We start from the raw sequence: 23752 nt of genomic DNA, 5'->3' as shown, positions 1-23752 counted from the left end.
TGCTATAGTTTATGATTTATTTTCTTTCTCCTATGAATCAGTATCAACTTGGTGCACAAGACAGAACAAAGTTCAGAAATGTTATATGACTGCAAAGACACAAAAATGCTACTGTGATTTTTAAAAATTCTAAAAAATATTAACAAAGCATGTAAGTTAATGAAACAGCCCTGAATACGGAAATTCTAAAAAGAAGCCTGCTTAACTCAAAGAAATGCAAAAGCAGATCAAAGCTTTCGGGTAGACTGTGAAAGGGACTGCTGGAACCCTGAGGACTTCAGACACGGATAGAAAACTCTTCAAACTCCTTTCCCTACTCCAGACAGCAGAGTGTTTTTCCAGAGGGCTGGCAGAGCATCTGTAACTACTACAGTAGAAGCCTTTACAAAGCAAAATTTCCATTTTAGAAAAAAAAATCCTCTCCTTAAACATACATGCATTCTGGCAATGGGACGCTGGGCACAGTGGCAAAGAGAAAAGTTCCGTATTCTGATTGCCCGGGTTTGATTTCTGGTTCTGCCATTCATCAATTATGAGACCTCGGCTGTCTGAGAAATTCAGTGGGCATTTAATTTTCTTAATTGTAAAATGGATCATTATAGAACTGCTAAAAATATGACATGTTCCAAAGAGAGAAAGGAAAAAAAAAAAGAAAAACCTCTCAATTTAATTTTGGGGCATCTCTGGCTGTTCCACTCCTGGCAGTACTCGGGGACCACACGCCATTCTGGGAACTGAACTAGGGCCAGCCACATAAGAGGCAGATGCCCTGGACCATCTCTTTGGCGCAGCTCATGTTAATGTTTTATATTAACATTTTAATTTGATTTTATGTTAAAGATTGATGTGGGAGGGACTGGGCCACACATGGTGGTACTCAGGAGCGACTCCTTGCTCTGTGCTCAGGTCACTTCTGAGGGGCTCAGTTACCCCTAGGTGATGCTGGGAATCAAACTGGGGTCAGCCACATGCAAAAGCACCTTAATCCTTGTACTATCTCTTTGGCCTCATTAGGTACTAATTTTTTTTAAGAAGTTTTCCCTTGAAAAGTAAGCAACTAGCCTCTATCTGGCACTGCCACACCCCACAATTTAATTGTCCGTGTTTCTGTGACAGCTCCTTAAAAAAAAAATTCTTTCTGTAAAAACTAGTTTCTCCTTTGGTATTCATTTAGAAAGATTCAATTTAGTGGAAACAGAATATTTGGAAGAGAGTAATAAGAGACAAATAGATGATCTGACTGTAAGGCTGGAGCTGGTCATAGGACAACTTGTGCCTGTGAGGAGAGTTTCAAATAAAGGGAATATGGGTGTGAGGTGACTTTAGGTTAAGTGCTGGGTAATTCACAAGTTAATATATCACAACCAGGAGCATAAAGCAGAACAAGAATTCTGGACAAGTAGAGCTGGCCAGAGGGGAAATGCTTATTAACCTCCCCTTCAAGACTCCTTCCCCAGAGAGAGAAAGCGAGAGCAAGCCAGAGAGCGAGCTGGGGTGGGGGCAGAAAATGCCTGCTTTAGAGGCAGGTTGGGGTGAGGTGGTGGGAGGGAAACTGGGGACACTGGTGGTGGGAAATGTACACTGGTGGAAGGGACAGGTGCTGGAACATTGTATGACTGAAACCCAATCATGAACAACTTTGTAATTGTGTATTCTCATTGTGATTCAATAAAAAAAACAGACTCCTTTCCCTTTCCCACTTCTCGTATCTCTGTCCTGGTGATGCCTCCGTTGTCATCCTAAAACCAAGCCTTTCCTCCCACTGGACGTTCATTTCTATTGTTCTGGCTAGCTTTCTATAAACAAGGACCTAGCTGAATGAAAAGCGTCTAACCAGTGACAGAGTGAACTTGTCTCACAAGGATCCCCAAAACTAAAGCTGCCCTCATGGCCCGACCAATGGTCAGCCTGCGTGTAAGAGAAAAAAAAAGATTCTCCTCAGGTCAAGGAATCCTCCCACCAATACATCTAACTCATCTTCAGCTAGTTTCCCTCCTAGAAAAAGAAGCAACTACAGCCTTAAAAAGAAATCCAACATTATGTCCAATTAAACTGTCTGATCACCTCTTCCACCATTCTCTAAAGCCCAACGTTGCCCGAAAATCCCCTCTGGGACCAATGTGTCACTGCTCTATCCACCCATCCCATGACACTTTCTCTTGGATAGAGGACATCAAATGTATCAATAAATCATTTTAGATTCTCATTTGACACAAGATAAGGGCAATGAGACCAACCAACCAGCCAGGATCTGAATGAAATATTCAAAGATCTTTGTAAATATCTGTAATTCCAATTGCATGGTATAGTCTTAGCAGTCAATATTTTTTTTCATTGAAACTCTACCACATCACAACCATAAATTCATGTCCGTAAGAAACTTACAAAAATCAGTTACTTTAAATGAAGCCAAAGATAACTACTATTATAAAAGGGCACCTTTCTCCGCCCCTCTTGGAGAGCCCAGCAAGCTACCGAGAGTATCTCGCCCGCACAGCAGAGCCTGGCAAGCTCCCCGTGACGTATTCGATATGCCAAACACAGTAACAACAAAGTCTCCAATGGAGACGTTACTGGGCCCGCTCGAGTAAATCGACGATCAACGGGAGGGCCTTTACCTTTACCTATTACCAAGAAAGAAAGAAAAAAAAAGCTTTCGTTGAACTATGACACAAAACAATTTTAAGAGTCATCTCATTTTTCAGAGCTGTTGAAGTATGTAAAGAAAGGAACTGTGAATTCTTTTGGAATTGGTGGACAGGGTATCACTTTTTTCACCTTTCGGAATATATTAAAAATGCATCAAGGGACTGGAGGTTGAAAATAGGGGTTAAGGCAAATGCCGTTCACAAAGTTAACTTAGCCTGAATTCCCACCATCAGACGGTCCCCTGGGTGTCACCAAGTGTATCCCTAGAAGTCCTTGAGCACTGACAGGTAGGTTTGGTGATGCCCCTGTACCACAGAGCCATGGGAGCACCACGTTCTTGCGGTCCTCACATGAAACTTCTGGCCCGGCTGGCTAAAAATCCCTAGAAGTGGATACTAAGCTCCTGAGAAATGCTTGGAATCCCATCCTCCCAAAAAGCACTTAATATTTTAGTCTAATAAACCATTAATGCTCTGTAGCACTGTTCTCCCATTGTTCATCAATTTGCTCAAGCAGGCACCAGTAACGTCTCCATTGTGAGACTTTTTGTTACTGTTTTTGGCATATCGAATATGCCATGGGGAGCTTGCCAGGCTCTGCCGTGCAGTCGGGATACTCTCGGTAGCTTGCCGGGCTCTCCAAGAGGGACAGAGGAATCGTACCCGGGTCGGCTATGTGCAAGGAAAACGTCCTAATGGCTGTGCCACTGCTCCAGCCACATTAACTCTCAATTACTAAAAATTAAGAAAATGAGATAGACTGGCTTTTTGATTGTTTATTCTTGGCTCTGTGCTCAAGGGTATGTAGGAACCAAATGGCACTGGAGCTTGAATCAGCAGGAGGTTCAGCACATTAAGCGCTCACTGTCCTAAAATATACAGTACTTATCCTCCCAGGAGGGGAAATGCATGTTGAAAGTAGACTATGGACTGAACATGATTGCCACTCAATGCCTCTTTTGCAGACCACAACACCCAAAAGGAGAGAGAGAACAAAGGGGAATGCCCTGCCACAGAGGCAGGGTGGGAGGGGGGGTGGGAGGAAATGGGCACTGGTAGAGGGATGGGTATTTGATCATTGTATGACCGAAACTCAGGCACAAGGATTTGTAAATCTACAACTGTACCTCATGGTGCTTCACTAATAAAAAAATAAATAAATAAATAAAATATACAGTACTTAAAAAGTAAAATAATTTGCTACATTTCGGTCATACAAAGCTATACAACAGATTTTCAATCAAAAATTCAAATAAAAAGAAAAAAATCAATCCCACTATGTACAGGCCTCTGAAAGCACGCTCACAGAAATATAATGTTTACATGCTAATTTATGACTACCAAGTCTCATTTTTTTTAATTACAACATGTGCCCCAAAATCTTTGCGTTGTGGGCTGGAGACCTAGTAGAGCAGGTAGGGTGCTTGCCTTTGACACAGCCAACCAGGGTTTGATTCCTGGCTCCCTATATGGTCTCCCAATTCCTGCCAGGAGTGACCATTGAGCGCAGAGCCAGAAGCAAGCACTGAGGACCACCAGTGTGGCAAAAGAAAAAAAGAAAAAAAAATCTTTGAATTGGGAACAGATTTAATCCCTTAAAGGTCCATGCTTTTTGTCCTGCTTATAAGAAGATTTAATAGTATAATATTTTCTTATGAGTATAATATATATATGTATACACACATATATACTTATATATCATGGATTGGAGCGATAGCACAGTGGGTAGGGCATTTGCTTTGCACGTGGCTGAACTGGGTCGATTCCTCCATCCCTCTCGGAGAGACCAGCAAGCTACCGAGAGTATCCCGCCCACACAGCAGAGCCTGGCAAGCTACCTGTTACGTATTCGATATGCCAAAAACAGTAACAAAAAGTCTCACAATGGAGATGTTACTGATGCCTGCTTGAGCAAATCGATGAACAATGGGAGGACAGTGCTACAGTGCTACTTATATATTATATTACACACACATATGCATATATATAAACAGTATAATAAAAACAAGTCCAATCTGCGCTTACTGGTGGAACTCTTGCCCTGCATGTGTGAAGCCCTGGGTTCAATTCCTGGCACCACTAAATAAATAAACCAATATGGAATTTTTGCTGTATGGGTATTTACAATTTTCATTTCAGTTTAATTTGTAAGGTCATATTAAAATTTAAAGTTTATTTTTAGCTTAATCTACAAAGCTATATTTAAGTCAGTCATTTCAGTCATAAGTACTTAAACCCTAATAATAATTAAAAAAAATCACAAACTGTACTGTCTGTTAAAATAAAAGTATATCTTTCTTTTCAAACCATCCAGGAACATTAAATTTCAATGCAGAAGCAGACAGCAGACACTACATATTGCATGTACTAAAATGATTTCTGATCATAAAATTCACAGGCAACATTATCATTGCAACAGATGTGTAAGTGCATTCTGTTAAGCATTTCTGAGTTAAGAATTTCACTCTTATTGCAAAACCTCAGTCAGTCCCTAAAAGAGCAAATACTTCACTAATTTTAAAGCCCTGTTTCAAACAGAATCTCTTTGTATATTTTGAAATACTTTTAATTTTTGAAAATATACTCTGCAGTGATTATTATTACCCAGGGGGGTTGCTATATATTTTCTCCTTTTAATAGCACCTTTCCTTCTTTCAAGCAGACTTTTGATCTTAGTAATGTGGAACATTCAGAGTCAACTGAGGCCTGCCTGGAAATATAACACTATACCCACAATACTGAAGCATCTTCCATCCATTTGGAAATGTCTGTAAAAAATCTCTAAAGAGAGGCTGCAGAGACAGGACAACAGGCGAGGCACCTGCCTCAAATGCAGCCGACCAGGATTCTATCCCCCAGCACCCTATATGGTTACCTGAGGCTGACTATGAGTGAGCACTGAGTGTGGAGTCACAAATACCAGAAATAAGTCCTGAGCACTGCTGGGTGGGTGTGTCTCCCTTCACCAAATTTTCTGGTCAATTAAAAATATTCATGAGGACACCCATAGTCAATTAGGACTCAATGTGTTAGAACTGAAATAAACTGGGGGAAAGAAAACGAATTAGCCAAATTTAGTATTAGAGAAGCAGAGGAAATAATCCTAATAGATTTAATTATCACTATAAGATAATTTGGACTCTCCATCTTTTCTACAAACACTGATAGAAAATTGTCAGCCTGAAAAAGAAAACCGGACTTCTGTTGATTTTTCAGATCTTCTGTAACTTCAGAAGAGTGAAAAGTCAATCAGTGGACATCCCATTAATCTGTCTTATTATTACAGACTATAGTGTATTTATATGTTCTATTTATAGAGAAAGAAGCTAGAAGACTGATGAATGCAATACTTTTTCACCAAAGGTGGAAACCGGAAATCACTTGGGGATGGTGAACTCTACCTCAACACAGGGGAAAAAAAATATAATTGGGTCATGTTACTATGATTCCAAAATATATAACTATGTATTAAAATTAAAAATTATCTCATTTTTCCTTGGAAGAACCTGGCAGGCTACCGAAAGTATCCTGCCCGCACAGCAGAGTCTGGCAAACTTCCTGTGTTGTACTCAATATGCCAAATACCAGTAACAATGATGGGTCTCATTCTCCTAACCCTGAAAGAGCACTGAATATGGCTCTTTTAAAATCTCAGGGCTAGGAAGAAGGAGACGTTACTGATACCTGCTCGAGGCAATCAACAAACAACAGGATGATCGTGATAACTATGTCCAGAAAAACAACTGCTATCAAACATAAGATTAAAATGTTGAAACCTTAGTATGAATTTACATTATTAGCTAAATATTGGCAGATCTCTAATTTTCTTTTATTCTGAATATTATTATAATAAATCTATTCAAAATATTAGAGATACATTTTTAATTATGAGAAACAAAAGGTAAAATGCACTATAAAATATTAGCTTTTATTTTTATTAATATTGGAAATTACTTTCTGAATATCTCCAAAAACAAAGTCAATTATCTATTTCTTTTTCTTTCCATTCTGGTATTCTAGTTGTCTCAACTTGACACAATGTCATCAAATAACCAAATGGTTTATCAGGGATTTATTATAGGGTACTGCTAACACTAACCATTTCTAGAAAACTATAATAACTGCCATGCTGGCAAAGCGCTGTACAAACACTGCTTCCCCAAATTTCATTATATTATGACTCCATTCCATTTATAAAAATTATTCTTATAACCATTCACTTTGTTAAATTATTTAAGTCCCTAATAAGTCTGATATAGCAACTATTGTTACCTTTATTGTATAGATAAAAAAAACTGAAGTCTAAAAAGAGAAACTGTCAGCTAGTAAATTTCACTTCAAATAAACATAAAGACCAAAGCAAATTGTCTTAGGCAAAATTAAGTCTGAAATGCTCAATATGGGAATGTTATATATTTAGAGAAAATATTCTCAAGACGAGGCATATACCTTAGTTTCTGGATTGATTAAACTGTTATAAAATTTGGCATCATAAGTGAGCTCCCACTTCGCTGCTTCTGCTGTGAGTCTTGTCCAATAAAAGCTGTTCTATCATGAAAGAGCACTTATCTGAGCAGATATCTCTGTCTAAAACGACAGCCACTAGTCATGTCCTGGAAATGGCTGGCTTTTGAAATGTGAACAGTGCAACTAAGAAACTAAATTTTAAATTCTGTTTGATTTAAGCAAAATATAGGAAACCTTAAATAGAAACAACTTATATAATAAGATAAGGAACACACACTTGTAAGTTAACTAAAAACTTCTACTAATTGCAGCTTCAAGCCCTTAAAACTTGCATTGCTCAAAGAAATCAATGAAAATCAAGCAGCCAAATATGCAAAATTAAAATATTTAGCAAGTACAAGCATATCCACATAGTTATTTCAGATCAAGACAACATAACAAAAATTTGAAAAAGCAAACAGCCAAAATCCGTTTGGAAAAACAAGAGTAGAAACAATTTTGTTAGAGGCAGCCAAGAAAACTCCATGCGAAACTTTTGTCATCATAAATTTATTTTCAGATCAAGCATCCAAACAGGTGAGTGATCTTTTAAGCAAAATACAATTCCAAGCATTAGTATGGATCAGGCATTTTACCTGAGACTTATTTTTTGTTCTTGAACCCTCAATGATAGCAGTAGAAAACAAAAGCAGCTGAAATGTGAAATACTCCCTAGAAAAATCAAGAATTAAAAAAAAAATTCACAACATTAGTAAGCAGCAATTACTCAAAGAATGAAAAACTGGGGCTTACATTGTTAATACTTTCAGATATAAAGTTTATCTATAATGATTTTAAAAGAATACTCTAAACTGTAGCTCTGTAAGCTGTTATTAAAGTCAGATACCCTAAGGGGTTAGAAAAACATTTACGCACAGGGAAACTGCCATTTTCACCATGACAAATACAAGTGCATTCATAAATATGGGAAAATTTTTGTTTAACACTATGTATGACTGAAAACATCTAGTGACTATCCATTTTCATTCTTTAGGTTAGACCCGCTGGTTCCTGTTACTAAGACACACCACCTTCCTAGACGCTTTTTCAGTCTGAATATAACTGAGAACTGGCTAAGCACATCCTCACTTCTCATCTCCATTGTTAGAAACTAAATTCAAAACTATGACATTTCTCAAGAGGAGGCGAGACACCTCCGATGGCTTTTAAAGAAAGAACATGGACTCATGAAGACAGTTTGAAAGCTGATATTCAACGCCTCTGCACAAAGAGTTAAGTAAAAGAATGGGATCCAAACTATAGAGTCTAAAAGGTAAAATACACAGGAGAAAAACTCATTTAATATTTCTAGATAATGCTCTCTCAGGACTTTCTCTCCTTACACTGTTTAGAAGAGTTAGCTCTGGATTAAGTATTTTATAAAATTAGGTACCTCACAAAGCTGCAAGGCACCATAAAATTCACCTACGAAATTTCTAGATTACAAATTTTATTTTCCAGTATTCAAGTCAAGGTAACTTTCTCTATGTTTTTTCTGTGTCACAAGTCAATAATAAATTCAAAAACAATCATATGAACTTGCTAAAGCCTAAATAAGCATTTTCCTATACAAATGGTAAATATTAAAAATTATATATTTAAAATGCTGTGTACAAATATGAAATGTACTTTGACTTTAAATTTCAGAATTGATGCAGAGAGTAAAATGTCAAAAAAATGTAAAGCTCAATTTCAAGTTGCTTATTATTGTGTACTTAAAAAATGTATTCAATTATATTGTTATAATTGGGGGGTAGGGAGTTTTGAGGCCAGATATGGCAAAGCTTAGGGCCTACTCCTAGTCTGTGCTCAGGGGCCATATGTAGCACTGGGAATAGAACAGGCACCAGCTGTGTGCAAGAGCAGTGCCTTATCTTGTCCTAGCACAGTGGCCTTTAGCACTACAGTCTTAATGGCAATCAAAAAAAATCAAACCATCTGAAAAATAAAATACAGCAAAAAAAATCATTATGGATAGTTTTGAATGCAAATTCCAACTTTTATTTAGTAATTGTAATAGCAGAAACAAAGTGGTATGAATTGAGTAAGATAATATCTGTTAAATGTCTGGGCATGGTATGCAGCATGCAGAGATGTATTGCATACTATAGGATTATTATTAAAAATGGACTTGACCGCTGAGTTTATTTTGCCATTAAGAATAATAATGACACCTGCCTTTATCCCTTGATGTTTTTACCAAAAACGTAACAAGATAATGCAAATAAATGGATGGCAGTCTCATTAGGAAGAAAAGAAATGAACTTTGAATAAAAACTAACTCTTTGAGGCTGGTTTTCTTCAAATAATTGCTGCTTATAATAGCTTTAGATTAGTCTTTAGTATTACTTAAAAATGAAAGAGCTACTGTGATAATAATTAAAAAGTTCTAAGTAGTAACTGAACACAAAGGAACATTCGTTTTGTTTTGTTATGGGGCCACACCTGGTGGTACTCAGGGTTTACTCCTGGCTCTGTGCTTAGAGATCGCTCCTGGCAGGGTCAGATGACCATAAGGGATGCTGGGAATTGAACCCGCATCAGCCATGTACAAGGCAAGTGTCCTACCTGCTCTGGCCCTGTAAGGAAACATTTTTACAACAGCATTGCTGAGATAAACTGAAAAGTGTCAACTCAAATGCTACTATACATGCAATAACACATACTGTTATGTCAGAACCAAAATTGTACAAAGCTATTGTCATGTATAACGTGACCTCTGTGGAAACTAAAATGTAGTAATTGTTTTCTCCTGTTTTCCTTCCTTGGGAGGTCTATAGCAGATTTACCAAGAAATACTATATATACAGATCACAAACTCACAAGTCTAAAGAATTGGATAGGGCTGGAGAGATAGCATAGAGGTTTACACCGATTGCTTCCTCAGGTTGGCAACTCAGATTTGATCCCCAGTGTCACAAATGGTTTCCTGGGCAACACCTCAACACCTGGAGTGATCCCTGAGCAGCACCAAATGTGGCTTACCCCTCTTCATTGCCCTCCCCACCCCCATACACACACAAATAAGGGTTGAAGAAGTCAGAAAGTCTTCCAAAAGCAGCTTATCTTCTTAACTATTCTATAAGAAAGAAAAAAAAGTAAAAACCACTCAGGCATGACAATAAAGGCTAGTTGAATTTGGTCTTCCTTTTAGGGATTAAAGGATAGCCCTGACAAACTGGCCCACACATCCCTAGTTAAAGGTGCAGTTGCCATGGGGAACTTGTGGCCCTTGTAGTCCTGTATTATAATATATTCAAAACAACGGCAAAGTTAGGCTCTTAGCTAGGCCAAGAAAGTTTGGGAACTGCTGACTTACATTCAACTGAAACCTCAGGTAATGAAATCACATAAATATTTTTTAAAAAGCCAAGTGTTTGAAATGGGGTGTTGTTTAAAGTATTCCAGGAGAGGGAAAACAGATTTGGAAGAGGTTTATTTCCTTTCAAGAGGCCAGCTCAAGTCTCTAGGTCCCTACAATGCTCACGCAGTTAGCACACCTGAGTGAATCCACTGGGACAAGACAATTCCCACCTGGAAATGCTCTCACAAGGCGGCAGGCACCGAAGGAAGCCACAGAACAGGGCAGAGAACTGAACTCTACTTGGAACTCAGAACAGGAAAACTTACTGTTTCTTCCTACCCTCAAAAAGTCTTCTTGTGTACCAATTTCTTGTGTACCAATAACAGTACAACTAAAAGTTCCTGGGATTAGGAAACATAATCTTAAAACTTGGCATCTTGGAAGAAGGAAAATAAAAAAAGGCCATTGCAAAAAACTAAAATGGTAATCCAGGATAAGTACCGTGTAAGTAAATAAACTGAAAGAGAAAAATAATTAAAAAAAAAAGGGAAGAGAGCAAAGAAATGTGTAAGTAATATTTAGATCTAAATAGATATTGATGATTGAAATTGTAACAGGATTTCTGAAATGTATACAATATTCCACGAGTGCAAAATCAATGTCTCATGGCATTAAATTAATTCTATGAGTACAGAATAAAGATAGATGATCAAAGTAAGGTAAGCAACTGATGGGGAAAAGATTCATAATAAAGTTCTGAAATAATCTTTAAGAAAAAGGCAATCCTAGAAGGTTGGAAAGTAACAAAGTAAGGTAATAAATTCAAAACAAGAGAAGGAACAATACCAAATGTACCAAAAGACAAAAAAAAAGAAAAAACCAAAGGAACTCTGGTGACTACATATGAAGATGTGAGATCTTAGAAAGAGTGAAAAAGAGAGAAAGGACTGAAAGTAAAATTAGAACACAGAAAAAATAGGAAAGAGCAAAAATTTCTGAAATCACAGAAATACAGGGAATCGAAAATGAGAAAAAAGAAAATGGAAAAGAAACTGCAAATAAAACATTAAGTGGGAAAATTAAGAAGAGAAACACTTGTATGTCTCTAGTCAAAAATAAAAAAGTTCAAGGAAGCACTGAATCCTAGGAAAAGCTATCAATACTGCTTATGATATATCCTAATTTAAAAGCCTACATTCCTATGTCAATACAATGTTTAATTCTTCCTTTGAGATGATCAATGTGTCCAACCTTCACTTTGCTCCTATCTCCCTACTTCAGACCTCTTATTTCTCACCTGGATGACAATGATCACTATTAGTTTGTCAGTGGGTCGCACAGCAGTGCTGGGGCTTGCTCCCGGTCTGAGCTCAGGTCACTGCTGGCCTGGGTAGAGGTAACACACAGGCTGCTGAGACTGGACCGGCAAGGGCCTTCCTCACTGTACCAGCACTTGGGTCAGAATTGCTTTCTCCTTCCTGCATGACCAGGAAGCAAAATTTAAACATACAGTAATACCTAATTCTCTGTAAATAATATTTTTTAAAAATCTTAAAATGTTTCCTCAGACAGAGAAAATTAAATTTTCTATAAAATAAACTTCATTTAAAATTAAACATACCCTTTATAAGATACCTATCATAAAAAAATGAAGTCCCTGGACTGGAGAGGGCAGAGGGGGTAAGGCCCCTGCCTGCTGACCCTGCCTGATCCCCAGCACCATATGTGATCGTCCCAGCAGAAAGCCAGGAGTAAGCTGTGAGCACTGCTAGGTGTGGCTCCCAAGCAAAATTAAACAAACAAAAAATGAATAAATTTCTCTGGGTCAGAACATGTTTGCCTGCCTTGCACGCATAAGACCTGTTTCAATCCCTGCAACAGGCAGAAGAAGAAGAAAGAATTAAAAAGGACCTATGAGTGTCCTGGTCAAAAAAAAAAAAAAAAACAACCCTGTCAATTCTAAATGAAGTGGGAAAGTCAATTTGGTCTCAGAGTTCTCCACAGTAATATTTTATACTGTCAGAGTAGAGGAATGCTTATAACAACATCAAGTAATGAAAGCGTAATTCCCAAATTTGACACTATTATTCAAAACCAAAAAAAGCACAAACAAGCAATATTATGCATGCAGCAAGTGTAGGCGATTAACTCTCATAAGCTCTTCTCAAAAGATTTATGAGGGTGAATTTCAGCTAACCAGAAGCCTTGTAAAAACTAAAGCAAAAGGATTGGTGGTGAAAACAAAATCTACTTAACCCTCAGATTAAAAAAAAGTATGGGAGTTATGACTAAATAATGCATGAATTATATATCCAAAAGTTAATTATTACCTTTAGTAACTGTGAGTCAGAAAGTATCACTTAAAGCTCAGGAAGCAAATACAGAAGTACAAATAAATCCAATAGTACAACAGCAAATGGAGACCAAAAAGAAATAAATGACTATCACGAGTTATCACAGAAAGAAATACTGCCTAACAATTTGAGGACTGAGAGTATTTGATACTTATGCAGGATGTATCCTGATGATTCTGGTTCTTGGCCAGTGGACAGTACTGAGCTGCAGGACACAGGACATAGAGCTACGAGGGCCCTGAAGACCCCAGGATGACCTGGGCCAGCCTGCCCTGCTCAAGAGATAAGTCTTTGGTCTTTTTTTTTTTTTTTTTTTTGGTGAGGTGTGGGGGAGCAGTGCTGGAGTGCTGGGGTTTAAATTTAGGATCTTGTATATGCTATACAAGTAATTTACAATACACATATTATAATTCATAATTGTATTATTACTATTACATATGTAATGCATATATGTATATATATTTCTTCCTAATAAAAAGAAAAACACAGAACAAAACAAACAAAATGGGTACTTAGTTAAGATACTTTTAAGAAGTTACAAAAACAGTATAATACAAAATGACAAGACTAAAACTAGTCATTATACTAGAAAAAAAGAAAGATTAGGTAGCAAATAACTCAGAATTTTATACAAGTAGTATATCCAAACAAAAAGATTCAGGAAAGAAGAAAATACATATGAAAATGAAAAATTTACGAGGGATGGGCAGATAGTACAGCAGGTAGAGCGCCTGCCTTACACACAATGGACCTGGGTTTCATTCCCAATACCATATGGTCCCGAGTGATGCCAAAGTGTAGAACACAGATGCCTGAGCACAGAGCCAGGGGTAACCCCTGAATACTACTGGGTATGATCTCCTCCTCCCCACAAAAATAAGAGATTACAGACTTATTTTCTGTAGAACAATACAACCAGTCAAGGTTGGTTACAATGCAAGAAGCGCTCAAGAACAGACAGAACCCTCAAAAAAAAAAAAGAATTCAGAGATGCAATTTGTTCCTGTTATAATAATGAAAAACCTTAATAACATGAAATAGCAGCATAACATAAAGCATTCATAAAGAAAAACATGGACAATACACATAAAAATAAAACCACCTCCATCAGGAGACTTTACCGAATCTATGACAAATCAGGTGGACTGAAAAAGACAAATGAGTTAAATGAAAAAGCAACGAATGTTTCTTTAGAACCGGTACTGAACATGGATTAGAGCATCGGCGAAAACGACCATGTAATAAACTACAAAGAACACAATTACAATACAGAAACAAGATAGATCATATCATCTAATCATAATATGGCGAAATCAGAAAATAAGTAGCGGAACCAGGGGGAAAACTCCTAACACCTGTGAATTATAATCACTCTTTTAAATAACATTCCAATTGAAGAAGACAGTCCCCACAAACAAAATAGTTAATGTCATGAAACGTTACAATTTCCAAATCTATGACAGAGCTAAAATGCCTTTAGAACAAAATTCACAGGGTCAGAGTGAGAGAACAGTGGGTGAGGTGTTTGCCTTGCACAGTTAACCCAGGTACTGTCTCATGTACCACATGTGGCTCATTAAGCTCCAGGAGTCATTCCTGAGCAGGTATGCCTTCCTCCACTCCCAAAGAACCAACAACAAAAGAAAATTCAGGGTTTTAAAAACAATGCTGAAAATAAAGGGGGAGGATAAAAGTAACACTGCCAACACAACAAAGTTAAGCTTGTGGAAGGAAAACTGAAATATCAACACAAAAATAACACTAGAAAGATAAACTTGGAAACAGAAAAAAAGATTAGGACCAAAGGAATTTGTGAAAGAAAAAAATCAAAATATTCAAATTATAAAAAGGGCAAAGGGGAGCAAATGCAAATACGAAAATTAGAAAAAAATTGGAAACAATCACTTTATGGTAAGACAACAAAGAATCTATGGGAGATTACTTTGCGAACCATGTGTAGAAATAAAGTAGAAAATTCTAGGAAGAATCAAGAGGCAAAACAGGTTAACGATTAAAATTCAATATGTTAATTTCTATCAGCAGTTGTCAAAGAGTGATACTCCAATAAAAGCAACGAGGCCCAAACATTTCCATAGGGAATTAAACATTTATAGTTGATTATTTTAATGCTATTCATATAATTTCAGAGAATAGTAATATAAATTACATTTTTTTGAAGAAGGCATAACTTTGATTCTAAAATTTGACTCCAAAAAGATTACAGCTTAAAATAGTCCAACATCGGGGCTGGAGCAATAGCACAGTGGGTAGGGCATTTGCCTTGCACGAGGCCAACCCAGGTTCGATTCCCAGCATCCCATATGGTCCCCTGAGCACCGCCAGGGGTAATTCCTGAGTGCAGAGCCAAGAGTAACCCCTGTGCATCGCCGGGCACAAAAAGAAAAAAAAAAAAAAGAAAGAAAAAAAAAAAGAAAAAAAAGAAAAAAAAATTCCAACATCATTTTTGCAAGTCCTAAATACTATCAAACATAATTCAGCATTGCACTAAAGGTAAAATCCTTAAAAATATCATCCAATACAAATACCCACATATCCCCTCTTCAAGGAAAAACTCAACCCATAGGACAGGGTTTCTTAAACTTGTAACTACCAGTTTTTCTACTTGTAATCCCTTTTTGCCTGAAAATATTTTACATGAGCCTGCGTACACAAAACAATCATTTATTGATAATTCATAAATTTCCCCCCAAATTTTTGTGACCTCTTCACATTCAGTTATGTGACTCCATATGGGATTGCAATCTACAGTTTAGAAATTAGGTCACAGTGATACTTGTTAACAGACAGAATATCAGGAACAACTTAAATATCTGTCGACATGGTACTAGGTAATAAATTATAGTCCTCTACCTATAAAATACAAAGCGATTTTAAACAAAAGTGATGCTTATTTGGGATAATTTCCAGAATACAATAAGAAAAGAACCTCAAGATTCAGAATCATCTATGGCATCATATAACTGTGTAAAAAGTGTGTGGGAGTGGAAAAAAATCTATTTTTTAAAATAAAATTTAAGAAGAAACTTAAATTTTAGATTAAAAAAGGGAAATATTACAGATGAGATATCTTAATAAACCTTATCCCAACTTTTCATCAAATATAAGGATAAAGTATTTCATGAATGTTTTCAATTCTGATTTATTATATAAGTACATATCTATATACCCATACTTAAAAAACAGAAGTATGTTCAGCATTCTCAAAAGATAGTATGAGAGTAAAAGCAAAATGAGATGCTAGTACATCTAGCATCCCCAACTGTTATCTTTCAAATGAAGCATTTTAAAATTATCCTGACTCAGATTTAAAATTGTAATGAGAAATTACATAAAAATTAACAAAAATAAAAATGCATATGAAAACCTTAGCTATAACTAAAGGTCTCATGAGAAAAAAGTATTTTTATAAGAATTATTGTATAAAAAAGAATTATCTTATCAGAATTGATACCTTTCTAAGATACCTTTAACTAAAGTTCAAAGAATGAAAGGAAATAAATTAAGCGCTTAGTGCTTTGGCCATACCCACGGTGCTTTGGGTACCATGTGATGTGATGCCAGGCATTACTCAGGTGCCCTTGCATAAAGCACACACTCCAGCCCTTTGAGAGTCATCTCCCTGGCCTCAGCAACAATGAGTTAGTAGCCTTAAAGCAGGTTCTTTGAAATAAGTATCAGTGAAACACATGTCCTTTCCTTTAGCACAGGATATAAAGTATAAAACCAAAATCATATAAGAATGAAAAAGATAGTAGCTGGAGATGGTACAGTGGGGACAGCTCTTGCCTTGCACGCAGCCGAACTGAATTCAATTCCTGGCACCCTGTATGATTCTCTGAACACCACCAGGAGAAACTCCTCAGTGCAGAGCCAGGAGTAAGCACCACCGAATGAGACCCCAACTCTTCCCCAAAAGAAAAAGACAAAAGTCTACAAGCCATATTAAACATATTAAAATAACTGCAACAAGATATTATATTTAATACCATGTATTATTAATACCATAAATTAGGAAACTAAGATAAAGGATTATTTTCTAGCAGAATACAAATCCTCAGAATGTACCCCAAAGTGGATGAACATAAACATACTAACAATCACATAAGTCAGAAAAACTGTCAAAGAGCTCATTGAAAGGACAGATGGCTTTATAGGAGAAATCTATCTTGTGTGAAAAAAATGATATTTCCTATGTTATTAAGTTATTCTGGAGAAAATATAAAAAGCTCTATGTCTCACTTTACTAGTATTACCTTTAAGCTAGCATAAAGGTTAATAGTAATGTTTTCAATAAGGGTAACAATCTATGATCAAGCCAAGCCAGAGAATGTTAGAAATTAACACAATTCAACTAAAATAGTAGACAAACAGCATAATCTATCAATAAATAATGGGGGGGCACATTTAATATAACTGAGCTGTTCTTTATGAGAAAAGGGAAATGGCAGTTACAAAATAAAGGGTTATTTACCAAAATAAATAACCTTTATTTTGAAAATAATAACAGTGAAATACTAACGAAACAGAATTAAGTCTGAGACAGCCTTCTGTTTGTTTTGGTTTGGGGGCCAAAACAAACAGTACTAACATAAATTTTATTATTACAGTACTAACACAATTGTCAGTACTGTGCTAAAGTTTCAGATTAACGCAGTATAAGTCCAAGAAAGGAAACATCTTAAAAACTTGAAAACATCATCTTCATTTGCAGATGAGTTAGATATCTAGAAAATCTAAGGACTCCTATAATCAGGAACACCTTTCTTATATTAGAAAGCCAGTATAAGGGGGTAAAAACAATGGTCATTCACAATAACAAATCTATAAAATACTAATATGCAAATTAACACATTTAATACTAAGAATACAGGTTCTAAATGAATTTTAACAAATACAGCAGACAAATCATGTTACTAGCATGTCAAACTTATAGAATGAGCGCATATTTTTTAGTAATTTAATAATTAGATTTGAGCCTAGGTGTGTCTTGTGTTTATGATTAACAAACTACAGTTTATATCCACTTATTTCTCTGTATCACTTAATCACTTAACTGGACCTGTCAGTAGCTAGACAGTTACACCCTCCAACTGCCGTGTAACCCCAACAAAGGCCAGGATCCAAAGATTATCACAACAAGCTCCCGGGAGAGCACAAGGCAGAGTCTCCTACCCTGTGTCTGACTATCCTCGCCAGGGCCCAACAGCTGAAGACTTCCAGGCCCCAACCAAGGCCTTACTGGAGCCACTCTCCACACACTTGGATAAGCCTCAGACATAACCGAACTGGCAGAGGAACCCAGGTGTGTGGGACCCGGGACTGAGATCTCTAAGCCTGCACGGTTTGGGACTGGACCTGTCAGTAGCTAGACAGTTACACCCTCCAACTGCCCCAACAAAGGCCAGGATCCAAAGATTATCACAACAAGCTCCCGGGACTATTTATTTAATAATTTTCAGGATACCTTAAATATCCTTAAATATCCAACCCACACGGCAGAGCCTGGCAAGCTATCCGTGATCTATGCCAAATAGACCAAATTGATATGCCAAATCCAGTAATAAATGGATCTCATTTCCCTAACCCTGATTTCTCTGTATATAATAAACAAAAATTCTCAAGTCAGAAAACAGCCCTTTCACTATGAGAATTTCTCAATATAAATTGTAATAAAATTAAATACACCTTTTCCCTTTAAAATATAGAAAAAGAAATTTGTAACATTTTTCGTTGCTGGAGATTACCACAGTAGCTCTCATTCCCCTAAATGTTGAAAAGAACTAAGATGATTGATCACATCTTATTTATTTTTGGGTTTTGGTTCACACCTAGCAGTGCTCAGGGCTTACTCGGGGCTCTGAACTCAGGAATTCCTGGCGGTACTCAAGGGGCCACATGGGGTGTTGGGGATCAAACTCAGGTCAGCTGCATGCAAGGCAAATGTCCTACCCACTGTATTATCCTTTGCAACCATATACCTGTACCACAGCAACTATGTAGCACTATAGCACTGTCCTCCCATTCTTCACAGATTTGCTCGAGTAGGCACCAGTAATGTCTACATTGCGAGACTTGTTGTTACTGTTTTTGGCATATTGAATATGTCACGGGGAGCTTGCCAGGCTTTGCCATGCGAGTGGGATACTCTCGGTAGCTTGTCGGGCTTTCCGAGAGAGACAGAGGAATCGAACCCGGGTCGGCCACGTGCAAGGCAAATGCCCTACCCACTGTGCTACCGCTCCGGCCCATCAACTATGTATCCTGAGGAGATTCAAAACCAGAGAGCACATACTTACATATTTAATATTTGAGAAAAAATATTTTATATCACAACAAACAGTATTTGACGGGCAGAAGGGAACCCCTTTCACTTGTGTTTGTTCCCGCTTGGGGAACCTGAAGTGTTGGAGTTCAGGTATTGACCTCAGGGTGGGTAGGGGGGTGTCCCTTGCCCCTTACGCCTGCAGCCCCATCAATGCACGGACCCCCAAACCAGGCTGCTGGGGTTCTGACTCCAAACTGGGGCGGGGGTCGCACCTACCAGCTGCCTCGTGCAGGTGGACAGGGCCGCCTGGATTTTCTGCGGGTAAATAGACCGACTGAAACGGGCGCTTCACCACCCAAGGGAGGTTCCTATCTACCCCATATGGTAGGAACCTGGACTTACCTGGAACCACGACAGTACAACCCCAACCCCCCCCCCCCCCACCCCCGCCTAGTGGGTGGGTACAGCTTTTATATAGGCAGGACCTGGGAAGACTTTTCGCTTCCTCCTGCCTCAGTTTCCCTATCTGTATAATGAGTAACTGCTATGGGTGTATGTGGGGGGTAGGAGGGGAATTGCCAGGGCTAGGATGGCCCAATCCTTCACTTTTTGGCTTCTTGTCCTCTGAGTATCTTGACTGGAAGTGATTTCAGTTCTTCCGAGTGTTGTGTGTATTTTAGTGCCTGGAAAGATAGTATGGGGGGGGGGGGGTGGGCTTCTCTTGCTCATGCTGGTACCTAGCAACCCGTAAGGGTCCAGGAGCTTGCCAGGAGTGATCCCTCAGCACAGTCAGGTGTGCAAAACCAACCCTTTGCTTCCCTTTTTCCATCTGGGTAGAGAAAGGCCCTGGGACTTGATCCTGGAACCCAGGAAGTGACTTTTACCTCCCAGGGAGGGCTGAAGTGAATAGCACAGCAGGTAGGGCTTTTGCCTTGCACACGGCCAACCCGGGTTCGATTCCTCTGCCCCTCTAGGAGAGCCTGGCAAGCTACCCAGAGTATCCTGCCTGCAGAGGAAAGCCTGGCAAGCTCCCTGTGGTGTATTCCATATGCCAAAAACAGTAACAAGTGATTCAATAAAACAATCAAACAAACAAAAAACAGTAACAACTAGTCTCACAATGGAGACTTACTGGTGCCTGCTTGAGCAAATCGATGAATAATGGAAAGACAGGGCTACAACAAATAGGAATATTAACTTTTTTTTTTAATTCAAAGAAACTTAATTTCTCTAGGATTAAGTCTCCAGGTTAAACTTTTACTTTCTATTGATTTGCTGATTGACTGATTAATGATCAGTGTTCAAAGACACTTATTTTATACTCTGGATCAGAATCTAATACTATGCTAATTCAATATCCACACTACACTAATTTGTTCAAGTTGTTCATGGGCGTCTTTCCAGGTTGGCTCTGCGCCCTGTCATCATTTGGTCTTAAAACACTTCTTTCATCAGCACCTCTTGCTCTTTGATTCTTGGTCCAGTCCTAGAAAACATTTCTTCAAGGAAGAGAGTGTGTGTGTGTGTGTGTGTGTGTGTGTGTGTGTTTGTGCGTGTGTGTGTTGCCAAAGAACTGTATTTATAAATAAGATCTGGGCACTGGGGTATCAAAGGATTTTTGCTTTTTCTTTAAAAAAAAAAAAGTGGGGGGCCTTGCACCAAAAAGCCTACGAGACCAGGGCTAAGGATGGAAGGCATAGTTCCAAGAGATCAAGATAAAAGAATATTCAAGTAACAGTAAGGTAGGAGGTATGGTACATTAAGAAACCTTGAGATCACAACATTAACCTAGCAGAAAATGAAGAATATTATAAATATATATTTGACAAAGGTGCAGGACAATATATAATCTTTTTATTATTTTTATTTTACTACAGTACTATAATACATATTAAAAATGATAAGAGTTAAAAATGATTCACCCAGGGGCAGAGCCCACTGAGCTCATTTTGCCTTCCCTAAATCAAACAAACTCAGTGGCTGAGAAGATACTATTTCTCAAGGCCATCTCTGAGGCAAATCTAGGCCAGTGATCTGATTTATTTAAAAAAAAATTAGAGGAAAAAGACCTTTAAAAAGTCATACAAGTAATGCACTGTCATCGAAAAATAGCCACAAACCATTTATTTAACAGTCTTGTCAAAAATCTTTATTGAACTCAAGAAATATTTACTGACCCTCTGCAAAATCCATATACCTCCCTTTGGGAAAAATCATATGAAAAAATGACATTTCATAATTTTCTCATTTTGCAAAGATCAACACCACTGGTATATTTTTTAGACAGAGACTAGAAATTCTTATCTAACTCTTTACCACAAATTGAATCATCCCACTACCAAATCTCAAGCTACCAATGATCCTCCCCATTTCCAGAAACTGCTAAGCCAATTCATACTTTCTTCCAGTATTTCCTTTCTGATGTCAGTCCCTCTCCTCACAATGGATCAATCTTAACTACAACCCACACGAAGTATATCTCATTCCCCAGAATAGCCTTTAAATAAATTGTCCTTACAGTTTTTCAAATAAACGCAAGTTTAATCTTCCAAGTAACAATTTATAAAAGAATTTCATTCTGCAGGCCTGATTTATCTTTTTATTAATTCTCTTTCTTCATTATCTATTGCCCAGAACTATTTCAGTGAAGTTACTTCTAAGCATTTTTCTCCAAATTAATCTATTCAAGGCCTAGTTTAAATGTCTAAGTAGACTCGTTTAAGTTTTATCACAGATACCTAGAAAACATTTCATGAAAGGGCAAAACATGCTTTGCTCTTACACAGAGAAAATACAAAAATGATATAAAATTGGAAACGCACTGTATTAATGTTTGTATGAGAATTCCTATGAAATGGGTTTGTCAATACCACATCTTAGCTAAAATAAGAACAATGATCAGGGGAACAAACTTTTCCCCTTTAAGGGGAGCTATGTGTTCACTTGGTTTCTTGGATTCAACTTGTTTTGGGGCTATACTAGGGGACTAAGTGTCATGGGATTTTGGACCTTGTCATGGGATTATGAAAGCATGTGTTTCATACCAGTGACCTATCTCCCTGGCCCTCCACAATTCTTTGTACGGCATCTGTTCTCATTTTTCCTAAAAAGTCTAGAGAGTTCACTTTGAATATTGGAATGACACGCAGAAAAACAATATTATGAAAGTAATAAGGATGAAAACATAAAAAGGCAAGGCTTATATTAACATTGATGAAATGCTATTGTTTCAGTAAATTAAAAAGATGCATCTTCCTTCTCACATCTGATGAGTGAAATAGGAAATGGAACCTGAAATTTACTTCACCTTTCAGAGATCTACCAGAACTTTCTTCTCATGGGAAATGTAGTTTTTTAAATGTTACCATCATTGTTTTAAAAGAAGTGTGCCATGGGGCTGGAGAGATAGTGCAGTGAGAAGACAAACGCCTTCCAGAGAGGTTTTCTGAGTTTGCCGTCTGACCCCCTCTAGGAAGGATCCTTGTATACAGAGCCAAGGGTAAGCCCTGTTTCATGAGGTCCCAAAGCAAAACAACAAAAACAAAACCAAAAATAAATGAAAAGAAGAGCATCTTCATAACAATCCAGAAAGAAAGAACTTTATGCCTCAAAACAAAAACATAAGTCGCCTGACTTTTAGAGTATTTTAATTTTTGTGCTGAATTATATGTGAGGGTCTATATTTTACAAAGATTAGCTTGTCTATGGGATGCTGGGAATCGAACCTGAGTCGGCTGCGTACAAGGCAAACACCCTACCCGCTGTGCTATCTATGGGCTGGAGCCATAGCACAGAGGTAAGAGCATTTGCCTTGCACAGGGCCGACCCGGCAGAGTCGGGTTCAATTCCTCCACCCTTCTTGGAGAGCCCGGCAAGCTACCAAGAGTATCTCGCCTGCACAGCAAAGCCTGGCAAGCTCCCCGTGACGTATTCGATATGCCTAACACAGTAACAACAAGTCTCACAATAGAGACGTTACTGGGCCCGCTAGAGCAAATTGATGAACAATGGGAGGACAGTGCTACAGTACTACAGCTTGTCTATAAACTAATTTAGATTTCTCCATAAATTAAAGAATATTGCCATACAAGACTATGGGATTTTAAATTTTGATTTAAACAACTATGAACTTTTGAACTATAATATCAGAAGAATTTTAGATTTGTTAGCATATTAAATATGGCACTTACACCACGCTCACCTCGCAAAATCAAAGGTAGTTATTTCTTAGTAGTAACAGCAGGTCTTGTTTAATTAACACTCACTACCAATGAGAAGCTAAGCAACAACTTCTCATCTGATTCTCACAGTGACTCTATTATGACAGGCACCATTTTACCCTAAATCCACAGGAGAGAAATACCAAGACCAGGTTTATATATCACTTAGTGACAGAACAGGTTTCAGGATCTAGGAGAACTAAAGCGTGTATTTTGTACGATGTACTTTTTAATGATTAAAACGCAAAATTGATTTGAGCCTCTAAATGAAAAGCAACAAAATAGAATCAATCTAGCACTATACAAAACACATGCACAATTTGGTACCTGGATAAGACTATTGTGTAACTTTGGTAAAATTTCTTGGATGACCATTTCTGAGCTATGTTCAAAGTTTACTTTATAAAGCAAATAAATGATAGACTTCACATCAT

General features: G+C 37.7%; 1 protein-coding gene across 1 annotated transcript in view; it reads right to left on the bottom strand.

The window, feature by feature from the left end:
• ZNRF2 (zinc and ring finger 2) overlaps positions 1-23752 on the bottom strand; it is a 94302-nt gene that overhangs the window by 7952 nt on the left and 62598 nt on the right. The window lies entirely within an intron of this gene.

This window comes from Sorex fumeus, unplaced genomic scaffold, assembly GCF_029834395.1.
Source record: "Sorex fumeus unplaced genomic scaffold, SorFum_2.1 ptg000037l, whole genome shotgun sequence".
Classification (NCBI taxonomy): Eukaryota; Metazoa; Chordata; class Mammalia; order Eulipotyphla; family Soricidae; genus Sorex; species Sorex fumeus.
Note: the sequence above shows the minus strand (reverse complement) of the source record. Positions and strands in the feature narration are given on the sequence as shown.